General features: G+C 45.8%; 1 non-coding gene across 1 annotated transcript; it reads left to right on the top strand.

Moving 5' to 3' along the window:
• The first annotated feature begins 11,075 nt into the window (after positions 1-11,075).
• Positions 11,076-11,144, top strand: Mir184 (microRNA 184). The gene has a single exon (NR_029570.1). It is a non-coding gene; the product is annotated as a microRNA 184 (primary transcript).
• The last annotated feature ends 757 nt before the right edge of the window (positions 11,145-11,901 follow it).

Raw genomic sequence — 11,901 nt, 5'->3', positions numbered from 1 at the left:
AAAATACTATTTTAAACCAACAAAAATAATTTTATTTGTGTGCTCTCCCCCTCCTCTTTCTCTCACTCTCTCTCTTCATCCCTCTCTCTCATTAGCTTGCATGTGCATGTGCAGAGGTCAGAGGTCAACTTCTGGTATTGTTCCTCAAGAGCTGTCTATCTTAATTTTTAAGGCAGAATCTCTCACTGTCACCTGAGATTTTTTTTTTTTTTTTTTTTTTGCCAAGTTCTCAGACCTGAGAGCGCCAGGGACTTTCCTCTCTCTACTTCACAGTCACTGGGATTGTAAGCACCTCTCCACAACTGGTTTTTTTTATGTGGGCTGTGAGTATTAAGCTCAAGTCTTCATGCTTATATGGTAAGCACCGAGTTAACTCTTCTGTCCCCAATAGTAATAATGTCTTCTGCTATGTTATGTGTTGCCTGGGCGTGGCCGGGCGGTTTTCCTTCAGGGTGTCTTAAGGGCAGCCGTCAGATAGACGCTGAAGCTAGGGTTCCCAGGCTGGTATCTTTGCTTGTTGGCTGTGGGTCTTCAGACATTACTCTCTCCACACGAACTCCAGACAGTGGCTCCTGACATGGCAGCTCAAAGGCCATAGAGTGTCCCAAGACAGCAGTGGAAACAGCACGTTTCCAAATCCTATTGTGGAAGCTCATGGGATAGATGTGGTGGCTGTAAACATTGTTAAGTCACCTCCATCTCACCCTGTCCTTCAAGGCAACCAGAGATGCTCACCCAGCTTCGGGGGTGAGGTGTGGATCATAGACTACCTCAGAGGAGGATGAGTTGCAAAGGATTTGTGAATGTCTTCAAATCACTGCACGATACAGTTAACTGGACCAATAATCTTCCTTCACAGGATGGAAGATGCATAGTCTATTCAACTGTTTCTTCTAGGGGCCATTTTGGTAATTTTAGCTCTTTGGTAATAACATGCAATGCTGAAGGGAGTGTCTGTGTGTCCCTTTTCCCTTTCTCCTTTCTGTTCTTTCTTTGGGAGGGGATGTCAAGTGAGGAGATTGCAAGATCAAAAACCAGGAACTTTAAAATCTAGTCTCCACTTGGTAAATACCTTTGAAGCTGTGCTGAGAAGGCTGTGGGCTGACTCACCCTCCCACACCTTGTCGGCGTATGCATGGGCTGTGTGGCTGTCTGGGGCCTGAGCTGAACCTTACTTTTATGGTTCCATTTTGCCTTTGTGATGCCCAATCGAAATGCTTTTGTTTGTACACAGACAGGTTTGGTGCTTTGTTGTCTTCAGGCAAGGCCCCTCTTCTGGGTGACTCTGAGGTGTCCTGAACAGCTGGGGACAAGACAAAGCAGGGAGGACATGAAGGAACTGACCTGGCTCTCTATAAGTAGAAACATTAGCCCATGTTCCCTCCCAGGCTCTTACTGGGTCTTGTGACATCCCTCACAGCCCCATTGTTGTGGGTGAAAGCATTCCAGAAAGTGTATGAGCATTAAAATAAGATCCATTTGAGCAGTCTTTCCCTAACGGAATATGGGACCACATGTCTGGAGTTCTAATCTCTATTCTCTGCTAAAAAAGTCCTGGTTCTCCTTGACTAAGACTTAGAGAAGGGATAAAAGATGTGGCAATATTTAGATGACTATCATTAAACTCCCCTGGGACTAACTTGTCTAGATAATTGCTTATGGAATTGATGTCCATTCACATATGGGCATCACATGTGAAAGTCCAGTTACATACGGACTTTCGAAGTCACATGACACCTGAACCTGGAAAGGGATGATGCTTTCTATTTTAGGTTTTTGCTGGGATCCTGGAAAGCAATGCAATGCCAGGATTTGTTTTTCTTTGTAAATTTGGAGAGTGAGCCTAGTGGGAACTGACACTTAGTTGGATTCTTCCACAAGAGTATGGCATGGAGGATCCTGTCCTAAATTTGAGAGCCACAAGACTAAATCTTTTTTTCCAGCAGTTATTTACCTGGTAGGTGACTTTGGGCAGGCCCTCTTCTTTAATGCTTTTTAGAAGGCCCATGAAAATATGACATACATGCAACCACAGCTCTGGAACTTGGTGGTGGTAGGGCATCTCTGAAGACTGTTACTTCAGTATCCCATTGTCTTAAGATTGCTTCCTTAAGATTGCTTCCTTGTTGCCACTTCCTTATGGGCAGGAAGGTTTGGACAAGGAGAATTAAATACTATATCCTTGGCAAAAGGCGTTTCTTTTTTTTTTTTTTAATTTTTATTAGGTATTTTCCTCATTTACATTTCCAATGCTATCCCAAAAGTCCCCCATACCCTCCCCTACCCACCCACTCCCACTTTTTGGCCCTGGCGTTACCCTGTACTGGGGCATATAAAGTTTACAAGTCCAATGGGCCTCTCTTTCCAGTGATGGCTGACTAGGCCATCTTTTGATACATATGTAGCTAGAGTCAAGAGCTCTGGGGGTACTGGTTACTTCATATTGTTGTTCCACCTATAGGGTTGCAGATCCCTTTAGCTCCTTGGGTACTGTCTCTAGCTCCTCCATTGGGGGCCCTGTGATCCATCCAATAGCTGACTGTGAGCATTCACTTCTGTGTTTGCTAGGCCCCGGCTTAGTCTTACAAGAGAGAGCTCTATCTGGGTCCTTTCAGCAAAATCTTGCTAGTGTGTGCAATGGTGTCGGCCCCGGCATAGTCTTACAAGAGAGAGCTCTATCTGGGTCCTTTCAGCAAAATCTTGCTAGTGTGTGCAATGGTGTCAGCGTTTGGAAGCTGATTATGGGATGGATCCCTGGATATGGCAGTCTCTAGATGGTCCATCCTTTCGTCACAGCTCCAAACTTTGTCTCTGTAACTCCTTCCATGGGTGTTTTGTTCCCAATTCTAAGAAGGGGCAAAGTGTCCACACTTTGGTCTTCGTTCTTCTTGAGTTTCATGCGTTTAGCAAATTGTATCTTATATCTTAGGTATTCTAAGTTTCTGGGCTAATATCCACTTATCAGTGAGCACATATTGTGTGAGTTCCTTTGTGACTGGGTTACCTCACTCAGGATGATGCCCTCCAGGTCCATCCATTTGCCTAGGAATTTCATAAATTCATTCTTTTTAATAGCTGAGTAGTACTCCATTGTGTAGATGTACCACATTTTCTGTATCCATTCCTCTGTTGAGGGGCATCTGGGTTCTTTCCAGCTTCTGACTATTATAAATAAGGCTGCTATGAACATGGTGGAGCATGTGTCCTTCTTACCGGTTGGGACATTTTCTGGATATATGCCCAGGAGAGGTATTGCGGGATCCTCTGGTATTACTATGTCCAATTTTCTGAGGAACTGCCAGACTGATTTCCAGAGTGGTTGTAGAAGCTTGCAATCCCACCAACAATGGAGGAGTGTTCCTCTTTCTCCACATCCTCGCCAGCATCTGCTGTCACCTGAATTTTTGATCTTAGCCATTCTGACTGGTGTGAGGTGGAATCTTAGGGTTGTTTTGATTTGCATTTCCCTGATGATTAAGGATGTTGAACATTTTTTCAGGTGCTTCTCTGCCATTCGGTATTCCTCAGGTGAGAATTCTTTGTTCAGCTCTGAGCTCCATTTTTTAATGGGGTTATTTGATTTTCTGGAGCCCACCTTCTTGAGTTCTTTATATATATTGGATATTAGTCCCCTATCTGATTTAGGATAGGTAAAGATCCTTTCCCAATCTGTTGGTGGTCTTTTTGTCTTGTTGACGGTGTCTTTTGCCTTGCAGAAGCACAAAAGGCGTTTCTTAGTCCAGACAATCATTAGAACAAAATACCACAAATCATGTAGTTTACATGTAACAGTAATTTATTTTTCACAGTTCTAGGAGCTGAGAGCTTCAAGATCAGGGTATTGGACTCCTTCCTCATAGATGGTACTTGCTGCTGTGTCTTTACCAGGTAGAAGGAACAAGATATGTCTCTGGAGCCTCTTATATAAGAACAACAATTTAATCATGACCTAACCCTACCTCTACTTCACCTCCATCTTTTCTCCACACCAGTATCTTGAAAGTTGGGATTTCGATATGTAATTATGCAGTGGTCCTATATATTTAATATAGGAGGGATTTTTTTTTCCTTAAGCTAGAATTGAAATGGGGAAAAGGATGGAGAATGGAATGTGGGGTATGTCTGTATCACCAATTGATCCCATGTGGCTAGAGCCTCAGCATCAAGCAAAGATGTTATGGATGAGACGGGAAAGGGATCAGTGATTCAGCCTGTGTATACTGGGTGTCAATCAGGGGAGGCATGCAGAAGGAGTGGGGCCAGGTGAGCTACTGAGGCTTCCAGGGTCAGAAGGAGAGAGGTAGGTCTACATAGAGTTCTGACTGTCCCCAATGAGTCAAAGTTCCCAGCTTAGAAACGGGTCTGAGTAGGGGATGGTTTTCACAGAGGCTTCTGGAAGGCTGCTTCTCAGCCTTGGCTTTGTCGCTTTCTTCAGGAGGACACAGAACAGATCTGACATGAACCCTGCTGTCTTCCAGTGACAAGCCCCCTTTGATGACTACCTTCTGGTCTGTTTCTGTTTAGTTTTCATCACCTTGCGTGAGATTGAGGTTTGTAGAGCGTGCTGGGTCAGGTTAACTCGGAAATTGCAAAGGCAGAGACAGTTTCCCTAGGATAATGGGCTTATTGGAAGATGACTTGCCGGAGGGCAAGAAGAAAGGGAGGTTTAATTGTTTCTCCTCAGATTTTAAGGGTGTTGACACCAGGCTCTGTATTTGCAAAACCAAACTCTACTCGCTGACAGCCCACAGCTCTCTAGCAGGGAAGCTGTGCATCTACTTACTACTTATTCCTTATTCACCAGTGTTGAGTGAGCTTCCACGATCGCAGTTTCTGCTCTTAGGCACTTTAGAAGCAGCAATGAACAAACAGACAAAACTCTTTAAAGTTTATGTCCCTAGTAGGGGAGTCCCTAAACCGAGGACTTAGAGGTGTGCACAGTGCAAGCTTCCAGAAAAGAGGGCATTCCTCTTCGCTCCGCTCTTCAGACCCTTGCCACCTGCCTCTCCAGCCCCCCTGCTCACCTGCCTGGGAGTCTTATGAATCTTGTAGCCTGTTGCCTCCAAACCCAGGTAGCTTCCCTGTCCGTAGGTTCTTGATTTAGTTGTACACCAGGTTTTCTAAAACCATTCTGATGTCACATTTTTTTTCTTCCTATTTCTTTTATCCTTAAAGTCTTGACTTAGTTTGAAATCATAAGCTGGGTTGGGTTAAAGAATTCTGGCTCCATTTCTATGCCTCTGTTGACACCCTTACACTCCAGTCTGACAGCATTAGTTTCAGCCCACAGCCCAGGTACATGCTTAGCCAGTGCTTTCTGATCAAACTTCAGATTAGCATGTGGACTCCAGTGAGAGACAGTTCAGGACCCTTAGGGTCTAGTGGTACTCAGAGAAGGGAGCGGCTTCCTCAATTCTGATGCCTCCAGCCCTTGTGGTTAAGCACAGTCAGGCTGAGATCAACCTGACCCAGATGCTTGTCCAGGTCCACAGTGGCTCCTTATTATACTTCAGAGCATACTCAACAGGCTTGAGCCCTGCTCTGGGTGTTGTCCTCCCATTGCCAGTGGATGCTATCCAAGGGCTGAGCTGTGTGATCCGGCAGGTGGATGAGCAGGGCCTCGGCCACAGCTCAGCCCAAAGATGCCAAAGCAAACACTGGGTGTCTCAACTGGTTGCATTCCTGAGCTCATTAAATGGGATGAGCTGAGCTCAGCTAGATGGAGGACAGGGAGGAGCCTGAGAGTCGGAGCCCCGGGATACAGGGGCCAGGCAGTGGCACCTGCTGTAAGAGGCTCAGTGCTTGGTCATTTCTGTCCCTTTGTCTGTCCTGATTCAATCCCCTCTATAGCTTAATGTGTCCCAAACACGGTGCAAGCTTTGGGATTTTTTTTTTTCCCTGCGGAGGGCATTTTTGACACTGCTCAGAAGGAACTCTCGAGTAGGCAAACAGACAGGCTTGGGTGGAGGCAGTCAGTCGACAGGAAAGGATTATGTGAGACACAAGCTAATGTGACAGGCTGCCCAGCCGAGAACTGGCAGGCTGGGAGTTCATAACCTGAGGAGAGTCAGGCAATACCAAAGAGAGAGAAAGTGCCTTGGGGATCTTCAGGGTCACTTTTGGGACAAGATGTTCATGAAAGATGGGCAGGGTATGGATTAGCACCTGGTTAACTAATTTGCTTTACCTTCAAGCTAGCTCCATGGTTAAACTCTTCTTCAGTGTGGGGCTAATCCGAACAGGAAATGGGTTTCATGGCATGTGTGACCTTGTGATGTTTGCGGGAGTCGAGTATTATACTAATTCCTATTTCCTGCAACGAGAGAGTGGATAAAGGAGAGAAATCAAATGGAAGTGCATATAGGTTCTGATTGGGAGGAGCTATGAAGCCTTGGGCAACATTTCTACCCCCTCTCCATCTGTTTCCTATTATGTATTAAGAATAGTGCTACCCTGAGATGAACAGGTTTCTGGAAAGTAATTTGTATCAGATGTGGGAATGTTTAAGTCAGCTATTACTTCGGTCTTAGTGTATTTAGAGTGCATTTTAGTAAAGATCACCAAGGTATCTATGGAAGGCTGGAGGGGAACTCAGTTCTGGAACTATAGAATGAGTGAGTCAATGAGAAGGGACTGGTGAGGCCGGGGCCAGCCATCGTGAAAGTGATCTTTTCCCTAGTTATAGGACCCTGTTTATGTGCTGGTGGTATTTTTAGGAACAAAAGTCGAAAGACAAACCCTGCCATAATCAGAAGATAACAACACATTGTTTTGTCACTTAGCCCCCCCAAAATGACTTGGAATGAGTTTTGGAAGGAGTGTTGGGGTTAGGCTCAGTGGCATAGAGATTTGAGTAACAAGCAAAAGGGATGCACTAAACCCGGGTCCTAGGGGTATCGTGGGATGGGCTCCTGCATGCATTTTGTCTCTCTGATAGAAATAGGACCACTCTAGCTACACCCGAGAGACCATGCTGACTGACTCTCCTTGGCTATGGACAGCAGGGCCCCTGCACTGAGAAGGATGACGCTTATCTTCCAGGACACACTTTTTGCATTGCTATGACCCTTGCTGCCCGGAAGGAAGGGTTGGGCTGGGCTCAGCAGGTGGCATGCAGATGCTACCTGAATATCAAAGTGTCATTATTTAATTGGTGTGCGTGTGTGTGTGTGTGTGTGTGTGTGTGTGTGTGTGTGTGTGTAGAGGTATATGCGTTTCATATGCTCTTGGGTGCGCAAGTACCTATGAATTTCGAGGTCAGAGGTCAAATGTCAGCGTCATCAGCTGCCTGTCTTGTTTAGAGACTGCATCCCGTCCTGTCCTGGAACTCAGGCTCTTGTGCTTGTGTGGCAGGCATTTTACCAAGAGATTTATTTGCTTATCTCTAAGAATGCTTATCTCAATTTTAAGAGAAGAGACAGGTCCTCGCTGACACAGAGCTGAGTCTCTGCACATCTCCCGTGCATGGAGAACAGCTGCCTTCCCGGTCTTTCCATGGTTGTCTGTTCCCAAGATTCATGTTGACTCGAGCGTGGCTTTTCTTGGAGCTACCTTTTGCTTACCAGGCAGGACACAAATTAAGGAGTGTAGCATCCCAGGCATCCTGACTGGTCTCGCCTTATACGCCGACCATCGTTTACACACTCATTGGCAAACTAGAATGCTTTCTGTCTCCAGTGTAAAACCTCCACACTTCTGCATGGCTCTGCCTCACATCGAACACAGCACCCCTGGTCTCTTCAGCATCTGTCAGATGGATTACATTGAACAAAAAATGAATTCAATAGGATGGCCATAAGAAATACACATGTTAAGCAACTTTAGATACTGACCTGTGAGCTTTGTGTGTGTGCCAGAGGAGCAAAGTGACAAGAGTGGCCTTGGCAATGAACTTCTACCTGCTCTAGCATCACCTTTCAGTTATGGAGGCAAAGTAGGAGCCATCTTTGAAGATGCGCTGGAGTTTTGAGTACTTGTGAGTTTTCGTGTATTTAGAGACACTCCACCAGGGTTGTGGCAAAAAACAAAACAAAACAAAACAAAACAAAACGGTGGGAGTCTCAAAAAGAGACAGAAAAACTGTTTCCCTAGATGAAAAGGTGAACCACTGTGCTTTCTCTTCTCACGGTTTGGGTCTCTGACAGGTGGTGAGAGTGGCCCGGTAGAGTGACATCTTCTAGTTAGGTAACTGCTTTCCTCACTCCTGCTGGTGAGAAGAAGCCATCTTCCTCCTCTGCAAATGCTTCATCCTCTGCATCCTTCAGAACTGAGCACACGTTAACCCTCGCTCTGCTTTCTCATCTGGAAGAAAAGGAGGCTAGACCATAGGTCTAACACTGCCCAGACCCAGCTTCACTCAGAGGCTGACATAGGGGTTTGGGGGTGGGTTTAGACCACCTATTGGATTGTAAGTCAGGTTCCTCCCATCTCTGACCGGGCTGGACTCCTCGCATGTCAAAGCGCTAACTTCTTCCAGTCCAGGGGCTGCGTTTGATTTTTCACTGTGCAGAGGCTTCAATCCTGCATGCGTCTTTCATTGAACCTTCTATCCTTCAAGTCAGAGGGTGGAAACTCTATTATTTCTTGGTCCTGTTTAAGGAGCAGCCCGCAATAGATGCATATTTAGTGTCCCCCCCACCCCCATACGGATGGCAACCAGGGCAAAGGCTCATTCACATGACTGGCCTCGTGTGTACCCGAGGCAATTGTGAACATGGTTCAAAGCACCATAGTTTTTAGACTATTTGTTAAGGATGTGTGTTAAGTCCTGTGTCAAGGCCACTGCCTATAGAGGAATTATCTTGTTAATGATGTCAGTTGTGTGTCTGCTAAATTCTCTGCACTAAGTGGTCTTTGTTCACTTGTATGGATTGAGCTTCTCATTGCCCTGTGGGTTTGGGTTGCCACAGGTGGGTCACAGATATGCCAAGTGAGATGGTCAGAGACTCGTAGAACCTCCCAGAGGCCCAGGGTGATTTAAGTCCAGGCCAATGCAAGCACAGAGACCTCAGCGAGTCTGAACCTTATGCTGTGCATTTCAATCCTCAAAGCAACTTTCGGTGTAGCCTTTAGAACGTCTAGTTCTTTAGAACAAGAAAACTGGGAAGCTCCAGAAGCCAGTTAAAAGTGGTTGAGCCCGGAGGTAGGCGTAATGAATTTGAACTTGGTGCTTGGTATCTGCTTTCTCTAGAGAGTCTCACACAATCCTGGGGCTTTGTGTCTGCAAGTTCCATGTTTGTAGATTAAATTATGGGGGAGGGTGGAAATCTGGGGGGGGGGGAAATCATGTCTGAACTGAACGTTGTTTTCTGGTCAGTTGCTAAGCAGTTCAGTATAATTTGGTTTTATTATTTGTTTATTCACTTTTCATCCTAATCACAGCCCCTCCCACCTCTCCTCACAGTCCACCCTCACAAATCCCTCCTCCTGTTACTCTCTCCCCTTCTCCTCTGAGCAGGAGAAGCCCCTTTTGGGTATCACCTGGGACATCAAGTTAAAGCAGGGCTGAGCACCTCCTTTTCCACTGAGGCCTGACCACCAAGTCCAGTTATGGGAAGGGGATCCAATGGCAGGAAACAGAGTCAGAGACAGCCCCAACTTCCATTGTTAGAGAACCCACATGAAGACCAACTTGCACACTTGCTACAAATGTTTAGGGGGCCTAGGCCCAGCATCTCCATGCTCGTTGGTTACTGGTTCAGCCTCTGTGAACCCCCATGGGCCCAGGTTAGTTGACTCTGTTGTCATTATTATTTTTAATTATGTGTATGTGTATATGTCTGCATGTGGGTATATGCACAAGTGTGTAGGTGCCATGGAGGACACAGGTGTCAGATTCCCAGGCACTGAGTTACAGATGGTTGTGAGCTGCCAGTAGCTGCTGAGAATCAAATCCCGGTCTTCTGGAAGAACACCAAATGTTCTTAATCCCGAGCCATCTCTCTATTGCCAAATCCAGTATACTTATTTACATAGTCGTACATTGTGTTGGGCATTAAAAGCTCTGTAGAGATTATTTATTCACACAGAGGAGTATATGAAAGTCATATGAAAGTCATACCACTTTGTGTAAGAGATTTGAGTATCTGTAGATTTTGTGTTTTTCAGGGCTCCTAGGACCAATCCCTCATAGATACTAAAGGGTCAACTGAACATTATTTCATGGGCCGGGAAACTGAGGCTCAACTGGATGCTGTGATTTTCAGTTACACATAAATTAAGACACGGTAAGCAGAGATGGTAAAGTTGATGCCTTCCTCACAACACAAATTCTTTGTTGAGCTTTGGAACAGTTTCCCTTGATTTCACTGTGGTAAACGGAACGGTTTATCACAAGGTCTCAGCGATGGCGGTCGTTCCGAGTTTTGGTTTACAGAGGCTCCATGTTCGACTCAGTATGGAAGGTGAAGTGTTAGCAGAAAGGACCTGACAAGATGAGACAGTGAGACGGTTACGTGAGCACCCACTCACCGTTAGACCAGAACTCCACCCCTGCATAATCTCCCAAAGGCTGTGCAGCAGGGCGGACACATCCAGTCGGAGCAGATTTGCCGTTGATGGGTCCTGGACTGAGGCCAGCCTCTCTGGAGGACCAATCCTGGTTGGAGGAGGAGACTTCCTGTAGGGACTTTATGAATGGCATGTGGGTGTTGGTTTAGCAGCAGACCTTGGGGAGGAGCAGGACTCACCAGCCCCCCAGCCTCAGACCTGCAGGAGCCCTCTGGTAAAAAAAATCTTTGTCCACTTACTTCACATTAATTTGTAACCTGAAAGTCATTTTTTACTTTCAATTGAAAAGTATATATTTAAACAATTTTTCGAAGAATCCACTACTTCTTAGAGCCGTCCAAGGCTGGGAGTTTCTGTGTCTGTCTCTAGAAACCGAGGCATCTCTCCAATTGTCAGAAGGAGAGAATGGGAGTGGTCAGGGAGAGCAAAAGAGCCAGGGAGACCCGGGGGTGGGGTGGGGTGGGTGGGTGCTGAAGAGTGGCCTGCTAGGATGGGCAGGCAGGAAATCAGGGGTCAGATTCCGTCTGTCCGGAGAGAATCATTGGAAGTTTTCTGTCTGCAGATCCCCTTTCCTTATCACTTTTCCAGCCAGCTTTGTGACTCTAAGTGTTGGACGGAGAACTGATAAGGGTAGGTGACTGGCACTCCCTGCCTTCAGAAACCCTTGGCTCACCTGCACCTTCTTGTTGGGGGGGAAAACAAAACAACCAATGCAGCTGTCCTTGGATGCTCTGGGGGTACCACAGGACGTGAGGAGGAGGTCTGGGAAGGGCAAGACTAGTCTGAGCTTCCTTCCTGAGGATGCTGGGATAGACTTGCTTTTCAGTTTTCTTGTTCAAAAAGTACTTTTTGTACCTGGGCTTAGGATCTGTTCTTGGAGGACAGTAGGTGGGGGTTGGGGTTGGGGAGTCCTTATTTTGAGACTGTTAAAATAGATAGCTGGATGGTGAATGAAAAGGCTATGGAGTTATGGAATTTTAGGGGCTCCTATTTTTTTTTTTAACAGGAATTTCTGACTTAAGCCGAAAGTTGCATCCTGGAAATTGTCTTTAGCCAATGACAGGTACTCACTAAACTCTTCTGTCTTTTTCAGTTTGTAGGGCATGCTCTAAGGGAATGTTTCTCAGCAACGACTAAACACATTGTTTTGTATTAAAGATGGCTGCTTATTATGTTGTTGATTCAGACTGATTCTTTATATATCATAATTATTTCCGCGAAATCAAATCCAATACGTTCTGTGAATGGGAAAATGGCGGTAATTAATGACACATGCTTGAGTCTAACTTCATCTGTGTTAATGAAGTCAAGCCACAGGTAAAACTCTGTACTATAAATGCTTCCATATCCTGGATTGATAATTACAGCCATGATTTGTAACTCAGTCGAAAA

The sequence above is a fragment of the Mus musculus genome, chromosome 9 (assembly GCF_000001635.26).
Source record: "Mus musculus strain C57BL/6J chromosome 9, GRCm38.p6 C57BL/6J".
Classification (NCBI taxonomy): Eukaryota; Metazoa; Chordata; class Mammalia; order Rodentia; family Muridae; genus Mus; species Mus musculus.
This window is presented reverse-complemented; position numbering and strand designations above follow the sequence as displayed.